At 46.2% G+C, this 23,325-nt stretch overlaps 1 protein-coding gene across 48 annotated transcripts in view; it reads right to left on the reverse strand.

Moving 5' to 3' along the window:
- Positions 1 to 23,325, reverse strand: part of LOC100521877 (pseudouridine-5'-phosphatase) — a 631,841-nt gene that overhangs the window by 222,472 nt on the left and 386,044 nt on the right. For 22 of the 48 annotated variants that reach the window (XR_014835020.1, XR_014835000.1, XR_014835006.1 and 19 more), the window contains one exon: positions 12,915 to 13,875. The exons of 2 other annotated variants lie outside the window; for them this stretch is intronic. The gene's annotated coding sequence lies outside the window, so the exon portion shown is untranslated. Of the gene's footprint in view, positions 1 to 7,103; positions 11,222 to 12,914; positions 13,876 to 23,325 lie in introns of those variants that run through there. 24 more of the 48 variants (XR_014835030.1, XR_014835028.1, XR_014834991.1 and 21 more) reach the window with 4 other exon arrangements.

The following is a 23,325-nucleotide window of genomic DNA, read 5'->3' on the forward strand; positions in this document are numbered from 1 at the left end:
TCACAGAGAAGCAGAACACCGCGCCTGCTGAACCCTGGAGGACATGTCCCCAATCGACGTTTTTTCCTGCTCTTTTAGGATAATGTGCCTTCAGAGTCAGGGATGCTCACTGCAGAGGGCTTTTCCTGCTTTCTTTCTGTTATTACCAGAGACAGAGGGTTTGCTTCAGGGGGTCCCCAAACTCACTCTTACTTCCTCCCAAATGAGCATTCCTGCCCCACTCCTGAGTAAACAGCTTCTCCTATTCCCTTACTGAGAGCTATTCAGAATGAAAACTATCAGCTTCAAGAGTCAGAAGCTGGAACCGTCATCAGACTATCATTTTTTTTTCTATTTTCTCCCCACCCAAAGATATCCTGCAGACTGTCTACAATGGGCTTGGGATACCACCTTTCTGAAATTATGACCCAGTTTTATTTTATTTTATTATTTTTTAATAATGATTTTTATTTTGTCTATGATAGTGGGTTAACACACGACCTTGTTTGATATCATGCCTACAGGAACTGATGTTTCAACTGGAAGAGTTCATAATACTGCATGGAAAATATTCCTGCCTCTTTTAAAAGTTACTTTTGTGGAGTTCCCTGGTGGCACAGTGGGTTAAGGATCTGGTGTCACTGCTGTGGCTCTGGTCGCGGCTGTGGTGCAGGCTTGAACTCTGGCCTGGGAGCGTCCACATGCTACGGGTGTTGCCCAAAAAATTTACTTTTGCTTTATACCTATCTCCTCCTTCCACAAATATATGGAATTCAAAATATGGCACAAATGAACCTGTCTGCAAAACAGAAACAGACTCACAGACAAAGGACAGACTTGTCGTTGCCTAGCGGGGAGAGAGTGGGATGGACAGGGATTTTGGGGTTAGTAGATGCAAGCTATGACATTTAGAGAGGACAAGAAATGAGGTCCTACGGTCCAGCACAGGGAACTCTATCCAATCTCTTGTGACAGAACATGATGAAAGATAATATGAGAAAAAGAATGCACATGTATATATGATTGGGTCACTATGTTGCACAGCAGAAATTGGCACAATGCTGTAAATCAACTAGACTTTAGCAACATTTGCTTATCAGACACAACCTAGAATAGATTTACAAGGAGATCCTGCTGAATAGCATTGAGAACTATGTCTAGATACTCATGTTGCAACAGAAGAAAGGGTGGGGGAAAAACTGTAATTGCAATGTATACATGTAAGGATAACCTGACCCCCTTGCTGTACAGTGGCAAAATAAAAAAATAAATAAAAAAAAATAAAAAAAAAATTTTTTTAATTTTAATTTAACATTTTAAAAAATGAAAGAGACCAATAGAAAATTATAAGTTTATGATTAAGACAAGGCATATGCATGTGTGTGTGTGTGTGTGTGTGTGTGTGTGTGTAAAGAGGAGTTCCCATTCTGGCACAGCAGAAGCTAATCTGACTAGGAACCATGAGGTTGTGGATTTGATCCCTGGCCTCGCTCAGTGGGTTGAGGATCCAGCATTGCCGGGAGCTGTGGTGTAGGTCACAGACGCAGCTCGGATCTGGCGTTGCTGTGGCTGTGGCTGTGGCCAGCAGCTGTAGCTCCGATTAGACACCTAGCCTGGGAACCTCCATATGCCATGGGTGTGGCCCTAAAAAGACAAAAGACAAAAAAAGAAAGAAAAGGAAAGAAAGAAAGAAAGGAAGGAGGGAGGGAGGGAGGGAGGGAAGGAAGGAAGAAAACAGTAAAATCTTGAGAGAACAAAGGCAAGGGAGAAACCAGGATGGTGGAACCTGCTTCTTTTGCTCCTTTTCAAGTGTCTTTTACAGGCTGGGATTCACCAATCCACAACTGTTGACATTTGGGGCCAGCTAGCTCTTTGTTGGGGGGTGTCCTGGGCACTGTCGGGTGTTGAGCAGCCTCCCTGGGCTCCACCCACTAGACACCAGTAGCACCTCCCCACCCACTTCTGACAGTGACACATGCCTTTAGACCCTGCCGCTACAAAGGGGAAACTCAAGGTTGGCTGAGAAGTTTACAACAATGGCTCAAATCTATGGACACACAGAATAACTCTTATTATCCACCTGGCTATCTCAAAGCCTCCATTTTTAGGAAAGCATGACACAGCAGAGTTTTCTCTGTGATGCTTTCATACACATTCCATCCATTTGCACTTCTGAACAACCAAGAAGGTGTGTTCTGTTGACATCCTAGTTTGGAGACAGTCAGGTGGTCCACTGGACCAAAATGTCAGAGTTCCCCTTTTAAGCAGTAAACCCTCACCCTGACTTTCTAGGGGATAACTGTCCACCTATGTTGTTCGAAGTGCTGCTGAGAAGTGATGCGTCTTCTGTTCATTCTGCAGCCAGGGTGAAGAGCCTGGAATCCCTTTGCCACTTGGTTTTGTTATAGCTGTTCTTCTCCAGTATGACAATTGGAATGAATTTACAAGACTGCAATTTAACCAGCTTGGTGAGATGACTTCTGGCCTCCAACATATGCTACTTCCCCAGACTGGTTCTCCCGATCCTCCTGCATAAGCAGGTGCCCAACCATTCAATTCAATGCAGAGACTAACTCTCAGAGTTCTCTCAAACCCCATGGCTGAGACACTCAGTCTCCCAAGACTTCCCTGACCTCAGACACCAGCAGCCAAGGCAGTGCCCCAGGCCACCCAGACTTGTGCCTTGCCAACCATTCGTTTGGGGATCCCATACCCGCCCTCTCAAGGTCAGCAATTTCCTATAATGGCTCACAGAACCCATAAAAACACGTCTCCTTACTTTCACCAGCTCACCATAAAGGATACAGTTCAGAACAGCACAGGGGAAGAAACGCACAAGGAAAGCTAAGACTCCATGGGGGATGGGGCTGCCACCCTCACCGCGCCCCACTGCGAGCTCCCCTAATCTCACAGGAAGGTTATAGAAATCAACCTCCAGGCTCCCTTCCCTCTCTGAGGTGAGAGGTGGGGCTGGAAGTTCCAACGTTCTCACCCTTGATCTTCCTGAGGACTAGTCCCTATCCTGAAGCCTCCTAGGGACCCCACCTTGAGTCATCGCATCAGCATAAACTTAGGTGTGGTCCAGAGGGCTTATTATAAATAACCAAAGACATGCGTTATCACTTGGGAAATTCCAAGGGTTTTCACCTGCTGGCACCGAGGTCCAAAAACCCTTGGAATTTACATGTGTATATATATATTTTTTTTCTTTTCCTTTTTATGGCTGCACCTGCAGAATATGGAAGTTCCCAGGCCAAGGGCTGAATTGGAGCTGTAGCTGCTGGCCTACACCACAGCCACAGCAAGGCCAGATCTGAGCCGGCCTGTGACCTGCATTGCAGCTCATGGCAACACCGGATCCTTAACCCACTGAGTGAGGCCGGGGATCAAACACATATCCTCATAGATACTAGTCAGGTTCTTAGCCTACTGAGCCACAATGGGAACTCCTAAACACACACACACACACACACACACACATATATACACAAACACATATATATTTTTTTACACTACAGAGATAGAAAGAATTATCCCATCCAGTCACGGTATGTGGACCTCAGACCCTTTTGAAAGCAAGGAAAGATGCCTCTCTGCTGCTAATTCCCGGTGGTTTTACTGAGGTTGAAGCAGTCAGATACTGTATATCTGTCCTGTGTAACGTCTGTAACAAACGGCTCCCCCAGTCTTAGAGCCCCACCAGCTAAATGTATCGTGCTGCTCCTTTCCAGTTACAATGAATCCCAGCCTGTGCAAAAGAACTGCAGCTCTTTGGACCATCACTGCCAGGCTTTAATGAAGTCACACACTTTAATGAAGGGCTGTGTTTTCTCCACACCTTTCCTCCTTATCCTAAAGGCTGGTTTCCAGTGAGTATTCCAGACCCATAGCTTCCTCCTCTGTACAGTGTTAGAAATGATGTAATCGAGAAGCCGACATCCCATGGTTCATGTACAATAACAGGATTACAAACAGGAAAAAAAAATAATCCATTTGGTGAAAACACTGTTTAAATAAAAAAGTGTATGGAAATGAACTCACAGAAGGCACGGTAAACATGGAATTTGTGTGGTTTCCAGGGCCTCTATCTACTCAAATCACTGTAATCAATGCTCAGAGTTCTTTCTATTTACAAAGCTCTGGGGAAATCAATGCAGGGGAAGCTTTCTCCTCTGGGGATCATTATCTTATCTTTATCCAAATGTATCTAAGTGTCAGCAGTTTTATTTTCTGAAGCTGATTTTAACTACACGTTGCCCATTTTCCTCAAAAAACGAAACTATCCAACAGTCCGCCTTCTGGGTGTATAGCATCCCACATTCAAAGCAGGATCTCCCAGACGTATTGAAACCATGCAGGGCCTTGTGGGGCTCCTGTGCACAAAAGCTTTGGGTCCCCCGTGTCTTGTTCTTAGGGACGAAGCATCAGCCTCCTGGACCTTCCCTAAGCTCCAAAGGGCAGCTGTTAATCAGGGAAGGGAGGGGAGGCAGGGAGCAGGGAGGAGCCGTCAAGAAGCAACAGTGCAGCCTTGGGGGCAGGTCCTGGTTCCCTCTCAAGGGACACACATCACAGCATCTTTGAGCTCTTCTGCAGAACTAAAATCCCCAACAAATGGAAGATGTTAACTACTGGAGGAAGCCTTCTGCATCCCCGAAAGAAGGAAGACCACCAGAACCAGTCCTGGGAGGACTAAACACCAGCTTAGAGGAAGAATGCAGGCTTGCACCCACTCTGATCCTTATCTGTGGCCCTATTTTCCACTTCCCCAATCCCCGAACAGACGGCACAGTCTTTAAGGCCTTAGCCTTCTGTGGCCTCAGCCTGCTGTGGCCTCCTTTGCCTGGTGAAGCAATAAAAGCTATCTTTTTCTCCTTCACCCAAAAACTCTGTCTCTGCATTTCTATTCAGCGCCGATGGACAGAGGCTGAGTATCAGCGGCAGTATCTGCCATCCCATGTTCACTGTGTCTTCTACACATTTCAGAATGCTTGGATGCTTCTTGGCAATTTTTGTGGGATGGCTGGTTGCTTGCATGCTACAGGGATGGGGTCTAGACGAGAAAAGGTTCCCTCTGGATGATGATGGGCAGCCGGTAACTCCAAATCATGTCCCAGCCAGTATCAACTATGATCTTAATAAGTTTTCTTTTGTGGGTTTCTTTTTGTTTGTTTGTTTTTGTTTTTGCTTTTTTAGGGCTGCACCCATGGCATATGGAGGTTCTGAGGCTAGGGGTTGAACTGGAACTGCAGCTGCTGGCCTATACCACAGCCACAGCAATGCATGATCCAAGCAATGTCTGCGACCTATACCACAGCTCATGGCAATTCTGGATCCTTAACCCACTGAGTGAGCCCAGGGATTGAACCCGCAACCTCATGGTTCCTAGTTGGATTCGTTTCCGCTGCACCACAAGGGGAGCTCCAGATCTTAATACGAATCGATGCTATGCCTTAATAAACAGGGATGCTGCACACAAACACTACAATTGCACGTGAAACGGCTAAGCTCCCAGAAGGATGAAACACCGTGTCCATCAGAAGGGGTAAAAATGAACACACGTTAATCACTATATTTACCTCAATGACACCGGGAAACCAAAGCCAATGTCATCACTGGTTCCGAGGAACAAGTTTTAAAATTCGTAAAATTATAGATGGGGAATGGTGATATAAATATGCACATGGCAGGTCATGTGGTTTTCCTACGCAGCGTGGGACACGGCTAATTAAACCTCATTAAGCCTGAATTGGACAGGAAGGAATTTGGGGTCTAAGAAGTACTTTGCATTCCTTGCTTGCTTTTTTTTTTTTTTTTTTTTTTGTCTTTTTAGGGCCATACCCATGGCATATGCAGGTTCCCAGGCTAGGGGCTGAAACAGAACTGTAGCTGCCAGCCTACACCACAGCCACAGCCACGCCTGATCTGAGCCACATCTTTGACCTACACTGCAGCTCACAGCAACGCCAGATCCTTAATCCACTGAGCGAGGCCAAGGATCGAACCTGGGTCCTCATGGATACTGGTGGATGCTAGTCAGATTTGTTTCTGCCAAGGCACGACGGGCACTCCTGCATTGCTTTCTGTTCCCTACAATCTAGAAAGTTGTAATACAGTTCAGGAAACTCAGGAAACTGTGCTGAGTTTGGAGGCAATGCATCAATTTCTTTGAAGCACCCCCCCCCATATCCCTAAACTCACCTTCCTGGGAACCTCATTGTTTCAGATTTGCTTTGGGTTTACTCTCACACTATTTTCCTTCTGAAGACCATGCAACTCTAAGGTTAAACTGGCGCATTTTTAGTGACACGGAACATAAACATACAGATGTGTGCTGTGCTCTTCAAAAAGCCACCATGCTTTGTGGACCTTAAGGGCTTTGTCAATGCTCAAGAGAGGTGTGGAAGTCCTTGCTCGGGATTATCCATAAAGAGCATCACACGTTCCTTTCAATAACCTCATCGGTGGCAAATCTATTCTCTTCATGTTCTGGTTCATTTTCTGGAAGCAAGCAAAAGCCATTTATGGGTAAGTGACAAAAAAAAAAAAGTAGGATGGATGGCCCTGGAGATGATCATATTAAGTGAAGTAAGTCAGACAGAGAAAGACGAATACCATACGATATCACTTCTATGTGGAATATTCAAAAAGCAAACGCAGGTGCCATATGATATAGCAATCCCACTCCTGGGCATCTATCTGGAGAAAACCAAAATTCAGAAAGATACATGCACCCATATGTTCATAGGAGCAGTATTCACAACAGCCAAGACATGGAAGCAACGTAGAGGTCCATTGACAGGTGCATGGATAAAGAAGATGTGGTACATATACAGTGGAATATTCCTCAGCCATAAAAAGAAGGAAATAGTGCTATTTGCAGCAAATGCATGGACATAGGGATTCTCATACTCAGTGAAGTCAGAAAGAGAAAGACAAACATCATATGATATCACTTCTATGTGGAACCAAAAAAATTGATGCAAATCTTCTTTACAAAATAGAAACAAACTCACAGACACAGAAAACATTCTGTGGTGACTAAAGGGAGACAGGGTAGGGGAGAGATAAATTAGGAGTTTGGGATTCGCTACTATATACAAAACAGATAAGCAGCAAGCTCCTTCTGTATAACACAAGGAACTGTATTTAATACTTTGTAATAAATCTTAACAGAAAAGAAGCAGAAAAAGTATATATTGTGTGTATATGTATATACATATGTATATGCATAACTGACTCACTTTGCTATAAACTTGAAACATTGTATATCAACTATACTTCTATTTAAAAAATAAAACAGCAGGATTCCAAGCTGAAGAACAACCTTCTGAATTTAAAAGCAAGGAAGACTGTCACTGTAGCCTAGACTAGGTTGTTTCCTTTTGCACCACACTCAACCAGTAATATTCTCCCCCAAACTGAAGGGTTACACAAGGTTCCCAGCAAAAGAAAAATGTAAACACCATCAGACCAGATCACGGTAAACCATAAAATAAAGCATGTATAGGGCACCACTTGTGCTTCCACAGGAAACCATGCCTCGTTTAGAGCATCTTCTTCCTGCCTAGTGTATTCTGATGGTCTCCACTGCCTCGTCTTGCTTTTGAGTGATTCTACAACTAAGCAAGTACCCAATGCCCGCCAGCTATGCAAAATAATTCTCCGCCATCGACCTGAAAATCCCGCCTTGGGAAATTCGACTGTCCTCCCTCCCCCACAGAAACAGAAGTTGATTTGCTTCCACTTGTTCACGCATGTCCACATCTCTGACCTGTAGACAGGACTCTTCTCTGGATTGTTCAAGAAAGAAGCTATAACAACCCCCAGTGGTTCACTCAGCAACAAGGAGTTAATGCCAACTTTTTGGGTGACTTTTTAAAGATTAACGTATATTTGATTTACAATGTTGCGCCAATTTCTGCAGTACAGCATAGTGACCCAGTTATGCATAAATATATACATTCTTTTTCTCATACTATCCTCCATCATGGTGTATCCCAAGAGACTGGACAGAGTTCCCTATGCTGTACAGCAGGACTTCATTGCTTATCCAGTCATACATAAACTTTCTATCTGGTGGAATCTGGTTTCCCATTTGGAAATTATCCTTTAAAAGACAATTTTTCATAGAACTTCCTGTTAGGGGAAAAAAAGTGCAACAAAACCTTCCCCAGGAAGATTTATGGCCAAAGTCACACCTACCTAGTTCTACCTAGTGATGTATCTCAACTTTCCGCTGAGAAAACAATTACAAGATAAAACTCTCTTTTACGACGCTGCATTCTTGTCTTGGAAGAAGTTTGTCAGTTTCCTGACCTTTCTTGTCTCCTACGATGGCAACTCGGAATGGAGCTTGAATGTCAAGCTTGTGCTAAATCTAGTTTTTTTAAAAATTGATAATGCTTGTCAGCAAAATGGTTTTTGTTTTGTTTTGGGCTGTTCGTCTTGTCTCGCTGTTGATGGGGTTCGGGACATGCTACTCCCCAAATATGACACATCGGCAGATTGAGTGTTTCAAGGTGAAGGACTTTGAGGAAATGGCACTAGCAGGAGGGTCATTCAAGTGTCCTCCATCACCCCTTAAGCTTGAACTTCCTCAGCAAAACCGGTTACAAAGCTCCCATATGAGAGGTGCTGTTCTGGTACCAGGAGACAAGAACACATTCTTATCACCAGAGATGGGAACTGGGGGGGGCTGAGAAATTTGCACAGTCAACCTCGTTAAACTAACCCTCACCTCCCTAGGTGCTTCCCCACCATTCACTAATCCCCAAGTTCTCATCAACTCTGTATAAATGTATTGTTTGTCTGGAAGGTATAAAAACTTCCTGGTCTGGTCACTTGATTGGGTTTTCATCCTCCTGTGAAGACTGCCAGGTAAACACTGAACAAAAGGGGTGTGCTTTTCTCCTGATCTCTCTGTGACTAATTTTCAGACCAAGGCTGATATTTAAAAAGGGTGGATGAGGGGAGTTCCCTTGTGGCACAGGGGGTTAAGGACCCAACAAAGTGTCCATGAGGATGCAGGTTTGATCCGGTGTTACCATGAGCTGTGGTGTAGGTCACAGACATGGCTTGGATCCCACGTCGCCATGGCTGTGGTCTCAGCTGCAGCTCTGATTAAACCCCTAGCCTGGGAACTTCGATATGCTACAGGTGCAGCCATTAAAAAAAAAAAAAGGAAGAAAGAAAAAAGAAAAGAAAAGGAAAAAAGAGTGGAAGAAGATATTCCACTGTATGAGAGGAATATTCTGAGAAATCAGACCTCTCATCTGATGTGCTCCTTCTTTCATCTTTCCCTTCAAGGACTGAGTAAGAGATCTGGCAATGCTGGCCAGGGGCAACAGAGAAGGGGGTTTCTACATGGAGACCCCCAACATTGACAGGGGACCAGCTGGGCACCAATTTGAAGCAGGTGTCACACCCTGGAGAGGCTGACTTGGCTGCTAACACCAGCTTGGGTCCTGGCTCTTGGGGGCCATTGCCTTGGTCTCCTAAGATCTATGGGGGGAAGAGAGAGGGGCTGTATTCTTATGTGGACAAGAGGATTCTCTTCCCATCTGTCTGCATGTTGGCAGAATTCAGGTTTTTTTTGTTTTGTTTTGTTTTTTTTTTTTTTTTAAGGGCTGCACTCAAGGCATATGGAAGTTCCCAGGCTAGGGTCTGAGCTGGAGCTGCAGCTGCTGACCTACACCACAGCCATAGCAACACTGGACCCTTCACCCACTGAGCGAGGCCAGGCATCAAACCCTCATCCTCATGGATATTAGTTGGGTTTGTTGCAGCTGAGCCACAATGGGAACTCCAGAATTCATTTCTTTATGGCTGTCAGGCTCATACTGGTTGGCTTCCGACAGGCTCTGCCGTTTCCATACCTGCCCTCTACGTCTTCTTTGAAAAGGCTCACCCAACTGGTCAGGCCCATCCTGGCACAACCTGCCTCTCGATCCACTTGATGTCTATAGAGTTGGGTTCAACGTAATCTCAGCTGAAAATGGCAACTGCTAAAGAAAGACCTCTGCTCCACACCGAAACCCAAGCACTGGACGGACCTCCACCACAGGAAAGGCCATACCTACACTCAAAGGCTGGGATTCTACAGAACCAATAATCTTGGGGGGGGGGGGCCTTCCTCTGTGCTCCCCTACAGTAACCAATAATGAGATCTTCTCTCCCAGATGCTAGGCCATGCCGAACAGGCCTGAGAAAATCAGCTTGGGAGAGTCCCGAAGTGGCTCAGTGGTAATGAACAAAAAGGGTATCCATGAGGATACGAATTCAATCCCTGGCCTCGCTCCGTGGGTTAAGGATCCAGCGTTGCTGTGGGCTGTGGTGTAAGTCAAGGAAGTGGCTTGGATCTGGCATTGCTGTGGCTGTGGTGTAGGCCGGCAGCTGCAGCTGCAATTTGACCCCTTGCCTGGGAACGTCCATATACCATGGGTGAGGCCCTAAAAAAAGAAAAGAAAAATCCATTTGTCTACGACGTGAACAAAGGCCATTTGGTTGTAAAGGTCACCTTTCTTCCTACCTTCCCCCAGAAGACTTAATTAAGCTGCAGACACCGAAAGGAGAGGTTTTGCTGGCGACTAAGAAATGAGGAGCCTGTGGAAGAATCGGGGTCCTCTGTCCACTGTTTAAAAAGCTGTTCTTGGGGACTGCCTTATTTCCAGTTAACTCAGCCATTCAGTGCAATGGACAGAATGTGTATGTTCCCCCCAATTTATAGGTGGAACCCTGACCCCCGTGGCATGGTGTGAGGGGTTGGGGTCTCTGGCAGGTGAACAGGTTCTGAGCCCTCATGATGGAATTGGGGTCCTTGTAAAGGAGGCCCCAGAGAGACCTCTTGCTCCTGCCCCCCACCACGTGAAGACCCAGCAATGAGACGGCCATCCATGAGCCAGGAAGTGGGGGGTCTGCCCCAGACAGTGAATCTGCTGCTGCCTTGACCTGGGACTTGAAGCCTCCAGGGCTGCAAGAAATACATGTTCATAATGAAGCTGCCCAGCCTGTGGTACTTGTGTGCTAGCAGCCTAAACAAAGACCTTCTGATTCAGCAGAGAGCTCCTAACTCTTGGAGGATAGGTTACTGTATTTGTCCAAGAGAGGGAAATGAAAGAAGATTATGTACTGTTTGCATTTATGGCCGAGGCTTTTAACCATCACAGAAGATGTGGAGTGAAGCTCTCAGGTACTAGGCATGATGCAGGAATGGGAATCCAGAGGATAAACTGGAATTTCAGACCTGAAAAGGACCATATATGCAGTTCAACTCAAGTACCGTCATGCAAGATGAAGCAGCTGAAACCCTGCCATCATGGGGCTGCCCGCTGGTGTCCTGGGGGCGGGGGGGTTGGGGTGGAGCATGACCCCCAGCCTCAGAATCCCAGTCCCCTGAGTGGTCCGTTCTGCTTCTGTCCCCTGTGGCTTATAGATGACAACACCGATCCACCAGGAACCTGCACTGCCAGGGCGTACAAAGCCTCGGAGTTGGAAAGGAACAGAGCCCAATCTTTCCATGAAACGGCAATGTATCTGCACATGCAATTTTCTGAGCACAGTTCTAGCTTTCCAGCCTCCAGAGGGACAACACAAGACTGACCAACCCTAAGTCAACAATACTGACGACAGCAACAACTTACTTCATAAGAAGAGCCAAGTCAAATCATAACAGGACAGGGAGGTCCCGCTGCGACTTGGGGGAAATGAACCTGACTAGTATCCATGAGGATGTCCGCTCAATCCCTGGCCTCGCTCAGTGGGTCAGGGAGCCAGCGTGGCCATGAGCTGCAGTATATGTTGCAGCTGTAGCTCCAATTCAACCCTAGCCTGGGAACTTCCACATGCTGCAGGTGCAGCCCTAGAAAAAAGCAAAAATAAAATGTATCAGGACAACTGAAGCTGAACGAAGGTGGGAGGGGGTATTACACATGGATGCATGGAAACGGTTAGAGTCCCTCTGGTCTAGAAGGATGGAAAGTACAGAGATTTATCTACTCAGCAAATAGGACCCCCTGGTTCCCTCCTATCCATTCAGCCTCGACCGAGCACGGGTTCTAGGTACCTCTGGTCCTTGTCCTGGACTCAGCTTCAGGCCAGCCTTCAACCTGATTCTACCAGCCTTGTGTTTCAGTGCCCACTGGTGGGAATACCACCTCACCAGTGGACCCGGTTCTCTACCCTGCCCTGTACCATCTCACACGCCTGGGTTAAAAAGGAAGCCCTGTCCTCTTCTTCCCGCCGCAAATATTTTCTTGCAAACTTGCCTCATCTCTCGGTTTCTCCCAAACATCGGTTTTGTTTTCTTTTTCTTTTTTTGGTCTTTTTGCCTTTTCTAGGGCCGCTCCTGTGGCATGTGGAGATTCCCAGGCTAGGGGTCTAATTGGAGCTGTAGCTGCGGGCCTACACCAGAGCCACAGCAATGTGGGATCCGAGCCGTGTCTTCGACCTACACCACAGCTCATGGCAATGCCGGATCCTTAACCCACTGAGCGAGGCCAGGGATGGAACCCGCCACCTCATGGTTCCTAGCTGGATTCATTCACCACAGAGCCACGACAGAAACTCCTAATTTTTTTTTTTTTTTTAAACCAACAAAGTCCTCCTTCTAAGCCATGGCGATCAACCTTGACCATGTACTTGAATCTCCTTGAAGTGCTTTTTCATGCAGATACTCTTTGCAGCAACATGGATGGACCGGGAGGGGTATCATGCAAAGTGAAGTCAGAGAAAGACAGATACTTATGACATCAGTTATATGTGGAATCTAAAAGAATACAACAAACTAAGTATAAGAAGAACAAAGCAGACTCACAGATCTAGAGAACAAGCCAGTGGTAACCAGCGGGGGGAGGGGCAGGGGAGGGGAGGGGAGTAAGAGGTACAGACTCTTAGGTATAAAATATGCCACAAAGAGATACTGTGCAACACGGAGAATATAGCCAATACTTTATAATAACGACACATGCAATAGAACGTTTCAAAGTAGGGAGTCACGATGGTAGATACCTGCAACGGACATAAACTGTGCAGCAACTAGACTTCAACACACAAAATAGGTTTTAAACGAAAAAGAGTAGTGAAACCACTCACTGCTGAGTTCACGCCCTCGTGCCCACCTGTCCCACCCCGAGTCCCTGACTGAGGCGGGGGCATCTCGAGTGGGGCTGAGAATGTGCACTTCCAAGAGGCTCCTGGGAGGAGGTGAGGCAGCTGGGCTGGAACCACACAGTGGGCGCCAGGAGGCTCCCAGGCAGGATGGCGTCCCCGGTCGTGCATCCTGCTGTCTGTTCTCTCTGGTTTCAACCGCCTGGTTTCTGCAGCCTCCCCTCTGCCAGCATCAGCCTAGGGAGCTAACCGTCTCTACGTGGTCCTAGCGGGTACCCGTACGCCTGCCCCCTCAACCTTAGGCAGCATGACCGCTGTCCCACCCACGGGGAAGGCGGGCTTGGGGCTGCGGAAGAACAGAGCTCCGCACAGAGCTTACCTACCAAAGGCCGCCGGCTCAGTCCTTTCTGCCTCCGCTTCTTCTCTTCGTTCCCGCCATACTCTCAGACCAAAGGTATAAAAGTCAAAGGGTGTCCTTTTAGAATCGGGCTCCTGACCAACGCCAGCTTCCTCTCTTCTTCCCACGGCTTCCCAGCGCGCCGAGGGCTCCCAGGCGGCCCACGAGGCGCGCGGCAGGGCTCAGCGACGTGGAACGCGGCACGGTCAGCTCTTCCTCGTGCATCCAGGACCACGTCCCCACGGCTCTTACACTGCCCTCAGCCAGCGTCCCTCTGCCCTGGCCGGGGGCAGGAGCAGCGTTTGAAGACGGATCCAGATTCCCCGCTTTTCCTGATTGGCAGGTGGCGTTCCCCAGAGGTATTAGCGCGCCTAATGGATCCAGGTGGCCGCGGTCTGGAAATGAGCCACGAAATGAGCAATGAGGGGTGAGGAGGGGGCGGCTGTGCCCTGTGTGGGCTGCACAGGTGTCCTTTATGGAATTATAATTGGTATTTCCTGGGTGGCTTTTGACCTTATGACCCCTGTACATTCAAACGGACCCTCTGCGCTTAGGGTGGACTTTATGGTAAGTTGGGAAATAACATTTACTCACAGAAACCCAGCAGGTGAACAGTCTCACGCTTATTAGCTCACCGACAGTTGAGAAATGTGTGTCGAGAGCAGCAGTCTCTGTCTGCAGCTACGCAGAGCAACGCCCGTCTTGCAAGGAGAATTACAGCGGGAGAAAGGACCTGTGCCTTCGTGGGAAAGCCGTTCCGTGACTCCGTGCACGAGGCGATGGCAGGGCTGGTGTGTCAGCTCCCACCCTACCTCCCGCCCCAGCCAAGAGAGACACACGTTGAGACCTCCTGGCTCTCTGCAAACGGCAGGGGAAGGAACAACCAAAGAGGGAGATGTTGAAGATGCTCCTTTTATCCCTCCAGAAACTGGACCAGGCAGTTAAAGGTCACCCAGACTCCATCTCTCACTCAGTCCAAGGCAGCACGCTGCCATTTCCTGGTGGCCCGCTGTGGGGTACCCCCCCCCCAACCTGATTCGTTGTCAGAGCAAAATGCCCTACTTAAGTGTTGGGAGCACATGTTTCAGTTTCCTACTTTTGATCTGTGTTCGTTGTACCCCCATTGTGTCATCAGAGCCCACTGAGCTAGGCAAGACGAATGGAAATGTTACCCAACTAGCTTGCATTCAAAAAACAAAACCAAACAAAACCAATGAGCCTAGTTTTTAAGGTTTATCATTAAGTCCTGTCTGTGTATATATATATACACACACACACATACATATATATACACACATACATATAATACGTATACACACACTTATATACATGTTATAGATATGTTAATGATATATATGTTACTTCCAATAGGTAATATATTTACTGAAAGTAGCCTGTATCACAATTTTTTTACCCTAAACACCTTACCACAGAATTAAACCATCACAAATATGTAACCCACTTTTTTTTTTTCTTTTTACAGCCATATCCAGGGCATATGGATGTTCCCAGGCTGGGGATGGAATTGGAGCTGCTACTGCTAGCCTACACCACAGCCACAGCAATGCCAGATCCTTAACCCGCTGAGCAAGGCCAGGGATCGAATCCATGTCCTCATGGATGCTAGTTGGGTTCATAACCCCTGAACCACAGGAGGAACTCTTTAATGCAGGGTTTGAACAAATGAATAATTTAATCTCTCTGCTGGGTGGTTAATTCCAATCTTTTCCCCTCTTCCGTGGACAAATTTATCTTTATTTGGAAACAGGATGGAAATATGCATCCCGGCTGGCTGAGGATGTTGGGGCTTAGCATGGAAAGTCCTGCATCCAGAGAGTCAGATGGGTGGGGAGCCGACTTGAAAAGACTATGCTTTCAACGTTTTTACATTGCTTTTCCTCAATTCTTGATACTTTCTTGCCCCTACCCAACCCCCTGTGTTCCTGTTTATATGTCTCCGACTTGTTCTAGCTACAGAAGTGAAACATATGTTTCATCCACTGAATGAAAGCCCCTAGGAGTACTAGGTATCTACCTGAACTTACCACATCCTTTAGAGAAACTGTGCCAGTTAGAGGAATATTTCTTCACTCATCCATTGACAGACACTTGGGTGGTTTCCATGAATTGGCTGTTGATGTACATAGTGCTGCAATGCACACAGGGGTGCAGGTGTCTTTTCAAGATAGTAATTTTGTCTTCGTTGGATAAACACCCAGGAGTGGGATGGCTGCATCATACAGTGATTGTATTTTTAATTTCTGGAGGTACCTCCGTACTGTTCTCCGTGGTGGCTGCACCAAATTACATTCCCACCAGCAGTGCACAAAGCTTCCCATTTCTCCTCATCCTTGCCAACATTGGTTATCTTGTATCTTTTTTTTTTTATAAAGGTCGTTCTAACAGGTGCGAGGTGATAGCTTACTCTGGTTTCAATTTGCATTTCCCCGATGATTAGTGATGTTGAACACAATTTCATGAATCTGTTGGCCATTTGTGTGTCTTCTTTGGGAAAATGTCTATTCAGATTTTCCTTTGATGCTCATTTTTAACAGATTCATTAGCTCTTCAGGCTAAGTCCAGAAAAGATGCAACACCTGCTTTGCTGGTCTACATGCCTCAGCTTGTTGGACACACACGAAAAGAAGCATCCCCAGTGACCCAAGCTTGATCCCTTAATCAAAAGAGTGCCTTCCCAAATGGAATATTTTAGTTTTTTATCCGATCTTCACTTTGCTTATTTTCCCGAGGTGAAATGCTATTCATACATCCCCAACTCAAACTACTTTTTCTGATGTCGCTAAGGAAAAAAGTTATAAATATCAGCAGGAGAATGCAAATATTGGCATGCCGTTGCTCTTCCACTGATTTTGACCTACAGAGAATATCAATTGCACATAGTTCAACCCAGAAATAATTCAGTAACCTTGTCTGAAGTGGTTTGTATTGAATCAGGAAGTATCGATACATGGATTTACTCATTCTTTCCAGGAAGATGTATGAATATTCATCGTGGGCCCATAAATATGCTGTGTGGTATGCGTACAAAACAGGATGAAACACCATCTCTGCCCTACACGAAATATCCTGTATGGTTTGATTCTGGCATGTTCTAGAAAAGGTGTTGACATAAGGAAGGAAAAGAAGCTATGTAGACCCCTCTTCCACTGGTGTCGTAAAGTGTTTCTTTCTTTTTTAGGGCTGCACCTGCAGCATATGGAAGTTACTAGGCTCAGCATCAAAGTGGAGCTGTAGCCACTGGTCTACACCACAGCTCCAGCAACGCAGGATCTGAGCCATATCTGCATCCTACACCACAGCTCACAGCAACATCAGATCCTTTTTTTTTTTTTTTTTTTTTTTTTTTTTGCTTTTTAGGGCCACATCCATGGCATATGGGGCCCTAAAAAGCCCCATTTTTCCTTTATAAATACATTTATACATTTTTCCTTTAGTAAATGCTGCTAACAGCCAAGGAGTAAAATGGGTTTTCAGGGGGAAGTGTTTGAACCCAGGCTAGGGGTCAAATCAGAACTGCAGCCGCTGGCCAACACCATAGCCACAGCAACGCCAGATCTGAGCCGTGTTTGTGACCTACATCACAGCTGACCACAATGCCAGATCCCTAACCCACTAAGCAAGGCCAGGGATCAAACCCATGTCCTCATGGATACAAGTCAGATCATTACCTCTGAGCCACAGTGGAAATCCACTAGTCAGATTCTTGACCCCCTGAGCCACAATGGGAACTCTGTGAAGGTTTGAGTATGGCCTCAGAGTATTTTAAGAACCCTGGAAAACATACACAGATTCTTTCTAATGTTCAGTTCAGGACCCCCAAATTACTACAGCATGAAGGAGTCAGGTTAGACATACGAAAGAACTTCCTAACGACAAGGCAAGCTCTTCTCCAGAAGCCCATACAGTGTTTTCCAGGAGAGGGTTAATCTCCACGCGGGTTCTTTTCGAGCACAGACAGGAGACAATAACATCTCAAGGATTCTTGGCTGAGTTCTGCGCTTCTCCAGTGCATCCCATTTTTGTTACTCCCCTGTCCCCGTGGGGACAAATAAAGATACGGAATAGAGCACTTTTACAACTTTGATTAACTTTACGTGGAAGGACGAGAGCATGCATTTGGAAGGTGAACTTGGTTTTGGGTTTGATGAGTATATTCAGGAGCGCCATAAAGAATAATGACCGTGCTACGGCAAACGGCTAAGGGCTGGCATGATGTCTCCGACGCTTCATTTTCTAGGGGGGGAAAGAGGCTGGATAACGATGAGTGTCTTTTATAAGGGGATTTCGTGGCTGCCTAACTGTGTTTTGATTTTCCAGGATTAGTGCTTGGTGCCATAATTGTAATTCCTCCTGATTGCAGACGGTACCACGGTTCCCCAGCTTCTTGATTCCTCCAGAGCGCCAGCCTCTGTCTTCTTTTCGGGCTGATTTGAAGGTAATGAAGCAATCTATATTTAGGTATTTTGCAGAGTTTTTTTTTTTTTTTTTTTTTTTGCGACATGTTAAGTATACATTTTTCCTTTAGTAAATGTGGCTAACAGCCAAGGAGTAAAATGGATTTTCAGGGGGAAGTGTTTGAATCCCGACCCAGGTGTCATCAGCTGCATCTTGCCTCCACGGCCCAACTCACTTTAGATGCTGGTGAAGGATAAATGGGGAGAGGGAGTGTATTTGTCAGTGTCTGCTCAAATGCCACCAGGTGTTTGATGGAGATGAAGTACAGTCAACACGTTAGGAGATGCCTCCCTTTCGACTTCAGTCATTTCTCTGTAGTCTTGTCTGAACACATAGAGGCCACCTTGGAAGCAGAAGCAGCCCCACAGGTTAGCAGGCCAGATGTAGGACCCTCATCTGGCAGTATAATGCGTCACAGGGATGTGTGCTTCTATACACCGAATCCCTGGCTCTCCTCTGTGTCCCTATTCAAGGTTCTCTCCTTTCCATGCTGACCTGATTTCTGTATTTGGTTTGTTTATCACACTGTTGGTTTATTTACGTATTTTTAATATATATATATATATATTTTAGGTGTCTTGCCAAGCCACCTGAAAACCTCTGTGGAAAGAGAGATGATGAATGTATGTAAGGATGTGAATGGTTGGGAGGAGAGGACGGGAAAAGGAGTAAATAAATGGATAGATGGATGGATGGATCTGAGGGTGGATGAAGGGACAGACGGAGAGCGTGGGAGAATCGGTAAATAAATGGATGGATCAGTGGGTGGGTTGATGGATGGCTGGATTTGTGGATGGATGAATGGGTAGATGGAAGAAAAGAAGGATGGGATGGGTGAATAAATGGTAGGTTTGTGGATGGGTGGATGGGTGGGTGGGTGGGTAGAAAGGTGGATTGGTGGTTGTAGGGGTAGATAGATGGGTGGCTGGATGGATGGAGAGACGGGTGGGGCTATAGGTAAGTGGGTGGACGGGTGAGTGGGTAAATGGATGGATAAGTAGATGTGTGCATGGATGGATAGATGGACAAGTGAATGGGCAGAAAAGTGGACTGGTGGATGGATCAGTGGATGGGTGGATAGAAGGATGAGGTGGATGGACAGATGGATAGAAGGATGGGTGGGCAAATGGACAGAAGGATGGGCAACTCAGGTCTATGGAGAGACAGATGGAATGATAGTGGGTGGATAAGTGTGTAGACGAATGAATAGATGAATGAAGCAAAAGAAACCTGAAAAAGCACACATTTCTGCCAGCAAATTTTGGGGGGAAATATCATGTTCTACCACGTGGTGACCTGTCTCATCCTCTTCTTCCTCTCCATCAGTCACTGCCGTTGCTTGCGTTCCGTTCTTCCTTCCTCAGCTCTCAAATGGATTCTCATTCTTCAGCTCTCTCTTTTCTCTGAGAAACACCTCCTTCTCCTGTTCTCCTCGCTCCTCCTGGAATTTTAGGCACCCCCTTTTCTCTATGCCCCAATCATCTCGACTCTAACCTTCTTATAGCACATACCGTACCTTCTGTCATTGTTCTGTCTCCTTTGACAAAGCCTCCTTGAGGCTCTCGTTTTGCCTTGGTATTCCCGGTGCTAGGCATGGTGCTTTGCACGTTGCAGGAACAGAAGCCAGGAGTTATTATGCTCTTCCTGCCGACTAAGTCTGTCCCATGTACGTCACACACACTGTGTCATTTTTATCCCCGTAACAACCTTAAGTGGTAGATGTTCCTGTGATGCTCCTTTACAATTAAGAAAGTTCATGAACGTGCAGAGGGGTTTGGGGACTTGCCTAAGATCACCAAGCTGGTAAGTGGTGCAAAGGAGAGAGAAATCTAGGCAGTCTGACTGTAGGGTATGCATTCTTTAAAGATGTTACTGTCCCAAATGGGGTGAAAATTCAGTCTTGGGATGTGAAAAGAGTCATACTTGGACTTCCTGCTGTGGTCCAATGGGATTGGTGACATCTTGGAACTGGTATGCAGGTTCAATCCCTGGCCAGGCACAGTGGGTTAAGGGTCCTTAGTTGTCACAGCTGTGTCTTAAGTCATAACTGCGGTTTAGATCTGATCCCTGGCCCGGGAGCTCCATATGCTGCAGAGTGGCCAAAAAAGGAGAGGAAAGGAAATAAAATAGTTAAAAATCTGTGTATTTAAAACAAAACAAAACAAACCTGTGCATTAAAAAAAAAAAAAAGAATCATACTGATTTTATGTACAGAGTTCAGAAATATAGAAGAGAGAAGCAGTATATTTGTTAAAACTTCATCAAGGGTGGATTTGGAACAGGTGTGTGGAAAAGCACTTTCGGGTCCAATTGTGGAAAAGGGCTGAGAAGCACTGGCTTATACCACTCTCGTCCAGCTGTCATGCTGTCTTGTCTCTTGCGAGGAGATGGATAAGGTGGGTTCACCAAGGCAAGGACCGTAACTTCAAGTGTGTGTTCCTGGATTTGGGGCGTGCCATGAGCAGACTCCAAGATAAGCCTACCTCCTGATTTATCCTGTTTCATCCCTTCCTTTGCACGTGGACTCCCCTGGTGCCTTGATTCTAAGCAATACATCAAAGACGGGTTGTCATTCTTGTGATTAGGTGACATCCAAGGGTGACTTCTGTCTTTCCAGCAGATCCTTTCTCTTGTGCTGGACTTTGGAGAAATAGGCAACCGTATGGAGAAGTCAAGAGAAGAGCTGTACCCAGAGGGACAGCTCCAGGTAACAGCCATCCCTAAATCCCTGGGCTCCAGCTAACAGCCATCCCTAAATCGTCAGGACTCAAAAATCCTGACGACAGTCAGGTGACTCTGGAAGCTCATCCTTCAACAACATCCAAGTCTTTGGATGAAACCACTGTCCTAGCTGACCCCCTGGCTACAACCTCATGACACCCAGTGGGAGCTGCACTGGGGGGCCTGACCCTGAGAGACAGACTCCGCATGTGATAAGTGTGTGCTATTTTCAGCCAGTGATCTTCTAGGAATGTGTTACACAGCAAGAGATCACGAAGACAAGGAGTTTAAGTCCTTGGCTTGGAAAGAATGTATACGCGTATGTGTACCTGGATCACTTTGCTGTACAGTAGAAAACTGACAGAACACGGTCAACCAGCTATAATGGAAAAACTAAAAATCTTTATTAAAAAAAAATAAATAAATTCCTTGGCTTGGAACCACAAGAAAGTCAGATCCAAGACATCTCTGTAAACTGGAAGTGGGTTCTGTGAGATTATTTTCCCTTCCCATGACAACAGCTACACAGATTGGAAAGTTACATTTGCAAAAGGTTATGTTGGACTTGAGGTGTGGGGAGAACCCAGGGTTTAGTTGGGAAGTTGGGAAGTTAAATAGTTTGAGGTTGTCTTTCACAACAGTGGCTGCGTTGCTTTGTGTGTGTTTCACACGTCACTCCGTGACAGGTGTTTTTATGTAGCGATGGCTGTGTGCTCAGCTAGCTAGGGTGCTGTTTGATTTGGGAGAGCAGCAACCCCTGAGAGATGCTAGTCAGCCACCTTCCCAGGGGTATATGTAGGTAAGGACAAATGACACACAGGCTCCCATGTGTTGGAAATAGTTTGTGACTCAGACAGAAGCCAGCAGGAGCATTTCCCGAGGAGAGAGTCTCCGGGTTGATCTAAAGTGAAATGAGAGTGGGAGGGGAGGGAGGCTCTAGGTTTTATTGTGTCGGGGGCTGAGCCAGGGTAAGCATCCCTACATGCCCGAGAGTTGGGATTTTCCTGGCTTGAATTTTCCTAACGCCTTCTGGGAAAGTAGCTCCTGACTTTTTTTTTTTTTTATTGGATTGTCCAGAGGTAGGACAAAAGAGAATGCGGGGGAGGGTTGGCTTTGAAAGCTATCAGTAATCAAACCACAAAAAAGGGAGTCACTACTCAGTGGGTTAAGGATCTGGCTTTGCTGTTAGCCATGGTGTAGGTCACAGATGTGGCTCGAATCTGCTGTGAGATGTGGCATAGGCCGGTGGCTGCAGCTCCAATTTGGCCCCCAGCCTGGGAACTTCCATATGCTGCAGGTGTGGCCCTAAAAAGCAAAAAAAAAAAAAAAAAAAAAAAAAAAAAAAGGGTGTCACGTATCTTTTTCTGGGGAACTCCTACTCAACCTTCAAGACCCAGCTGAAATGTTCCTTTCTCTGATGCACCCAAGCAGAAACTTAACTCATAGGGGTTATTCTCTCCCCTGACCCCCTAAATCTTGGTAAAAGTCTTTACCTTGTTTTTTGTTTTTTGTTGCTGTTGTTGTTGTTACTTTATTTATTTATTTTTGCTTTTTAGGGCCACACTTGCGGGCATATGGAGGTTTCCAGGCGAGGGATCTAATTGAAGAAGCTACAGCTGCCCGCCTACACCATAGGCACAGCAACGCCAGATCCGAGTTGTGTCTGTGACTCACACCACAGCTCACGGCAATGCCAGATCCTTAACGCACTGAACGAGGCCAGGGATTGAACCCGCAACCTCATGATTCCTAGTCGGATTCATTTCCTCTGTGCCACAGTGGGAACTCCATCTTGGTTTTTTTTTTTGTTTTTTTGTTTTTTTTTTAAATAGAGTCAGACCCTTGACTACAGTGGTCACCTAGCAACAGGATACATTGAAACAGTCAGTATGATACATGGTGTAACTGATTAGCAATGGGCGACATGATCAAGCGTTGGTCTAGACTTCACCCACATGCAAGGATTCATAGGATCACTGTTGAGACCCCAACACAAGCACAAGGGTAGACCTGCCAGCAGAATCCGGATGTGGAATCCTGGACGTAAATCTAAATGTCACTGTCATCCTGCTGGCCATTTTCTATTTCTGTCCTTAGAGATAAGGTCACCACAGGCCCTGACTTGCCTGTGATAGTCTTGATTTACACCTGCTTCTCCAGAGGACTGATTACCAGTGTTTCCTTTCTGAAACGTCCCAGCTTGGTTGAAAGATGGGAAGCCTTCCCTCCCAGCCTCTGTGTTCCAAGGAATCACCACAATCCACACCAGTATTGTGAAGAACCAAGAAGCAATGGGTTTCTTCCCACCACAATCAAACTTTCCGTCTAAAGCAAAGACTTTCAAAATGGGCAGAAGGTCTAAACAGACATTTCCCCAAAGAAGACAGACAGATGGCCAAAAACCACACGAAAATATGCTCAGCATCGCTCATTATAGAGAAATGCAAATCAAAACTACCGTGAGGTACCACCTTACACCAGTCAGAATGGCTGTCATCAAAAAGTCTACAAACTACAAACATTAGATAAATGCTGGAGAGGGCTCAGAAAAAAGGGAACCCTCCTGCACCATTGGTGGGAATGTAAACTGGATGCAGCCAGTATGGAGAACACTGCGGAGGTTCCTCAAAAAACTAAAAACAGAACCA

The sequence above is a fragment of the Sus scrofa genome, chromosome X (assembly GCF_054392235.1).
Source record: "Sus scrofa isolate SSC_HxYL_T2T_F1_AM1 chromosome X, Sscrofa_HxYL_maternal_Yorkshire_Landrace_v2.0, whole genome shotgun sequence".
NCBI lineage: Eukaryota > Metazoa > Chordata > Mammalia > Artiodactyla > Suidae > Sus > Sus scrofa.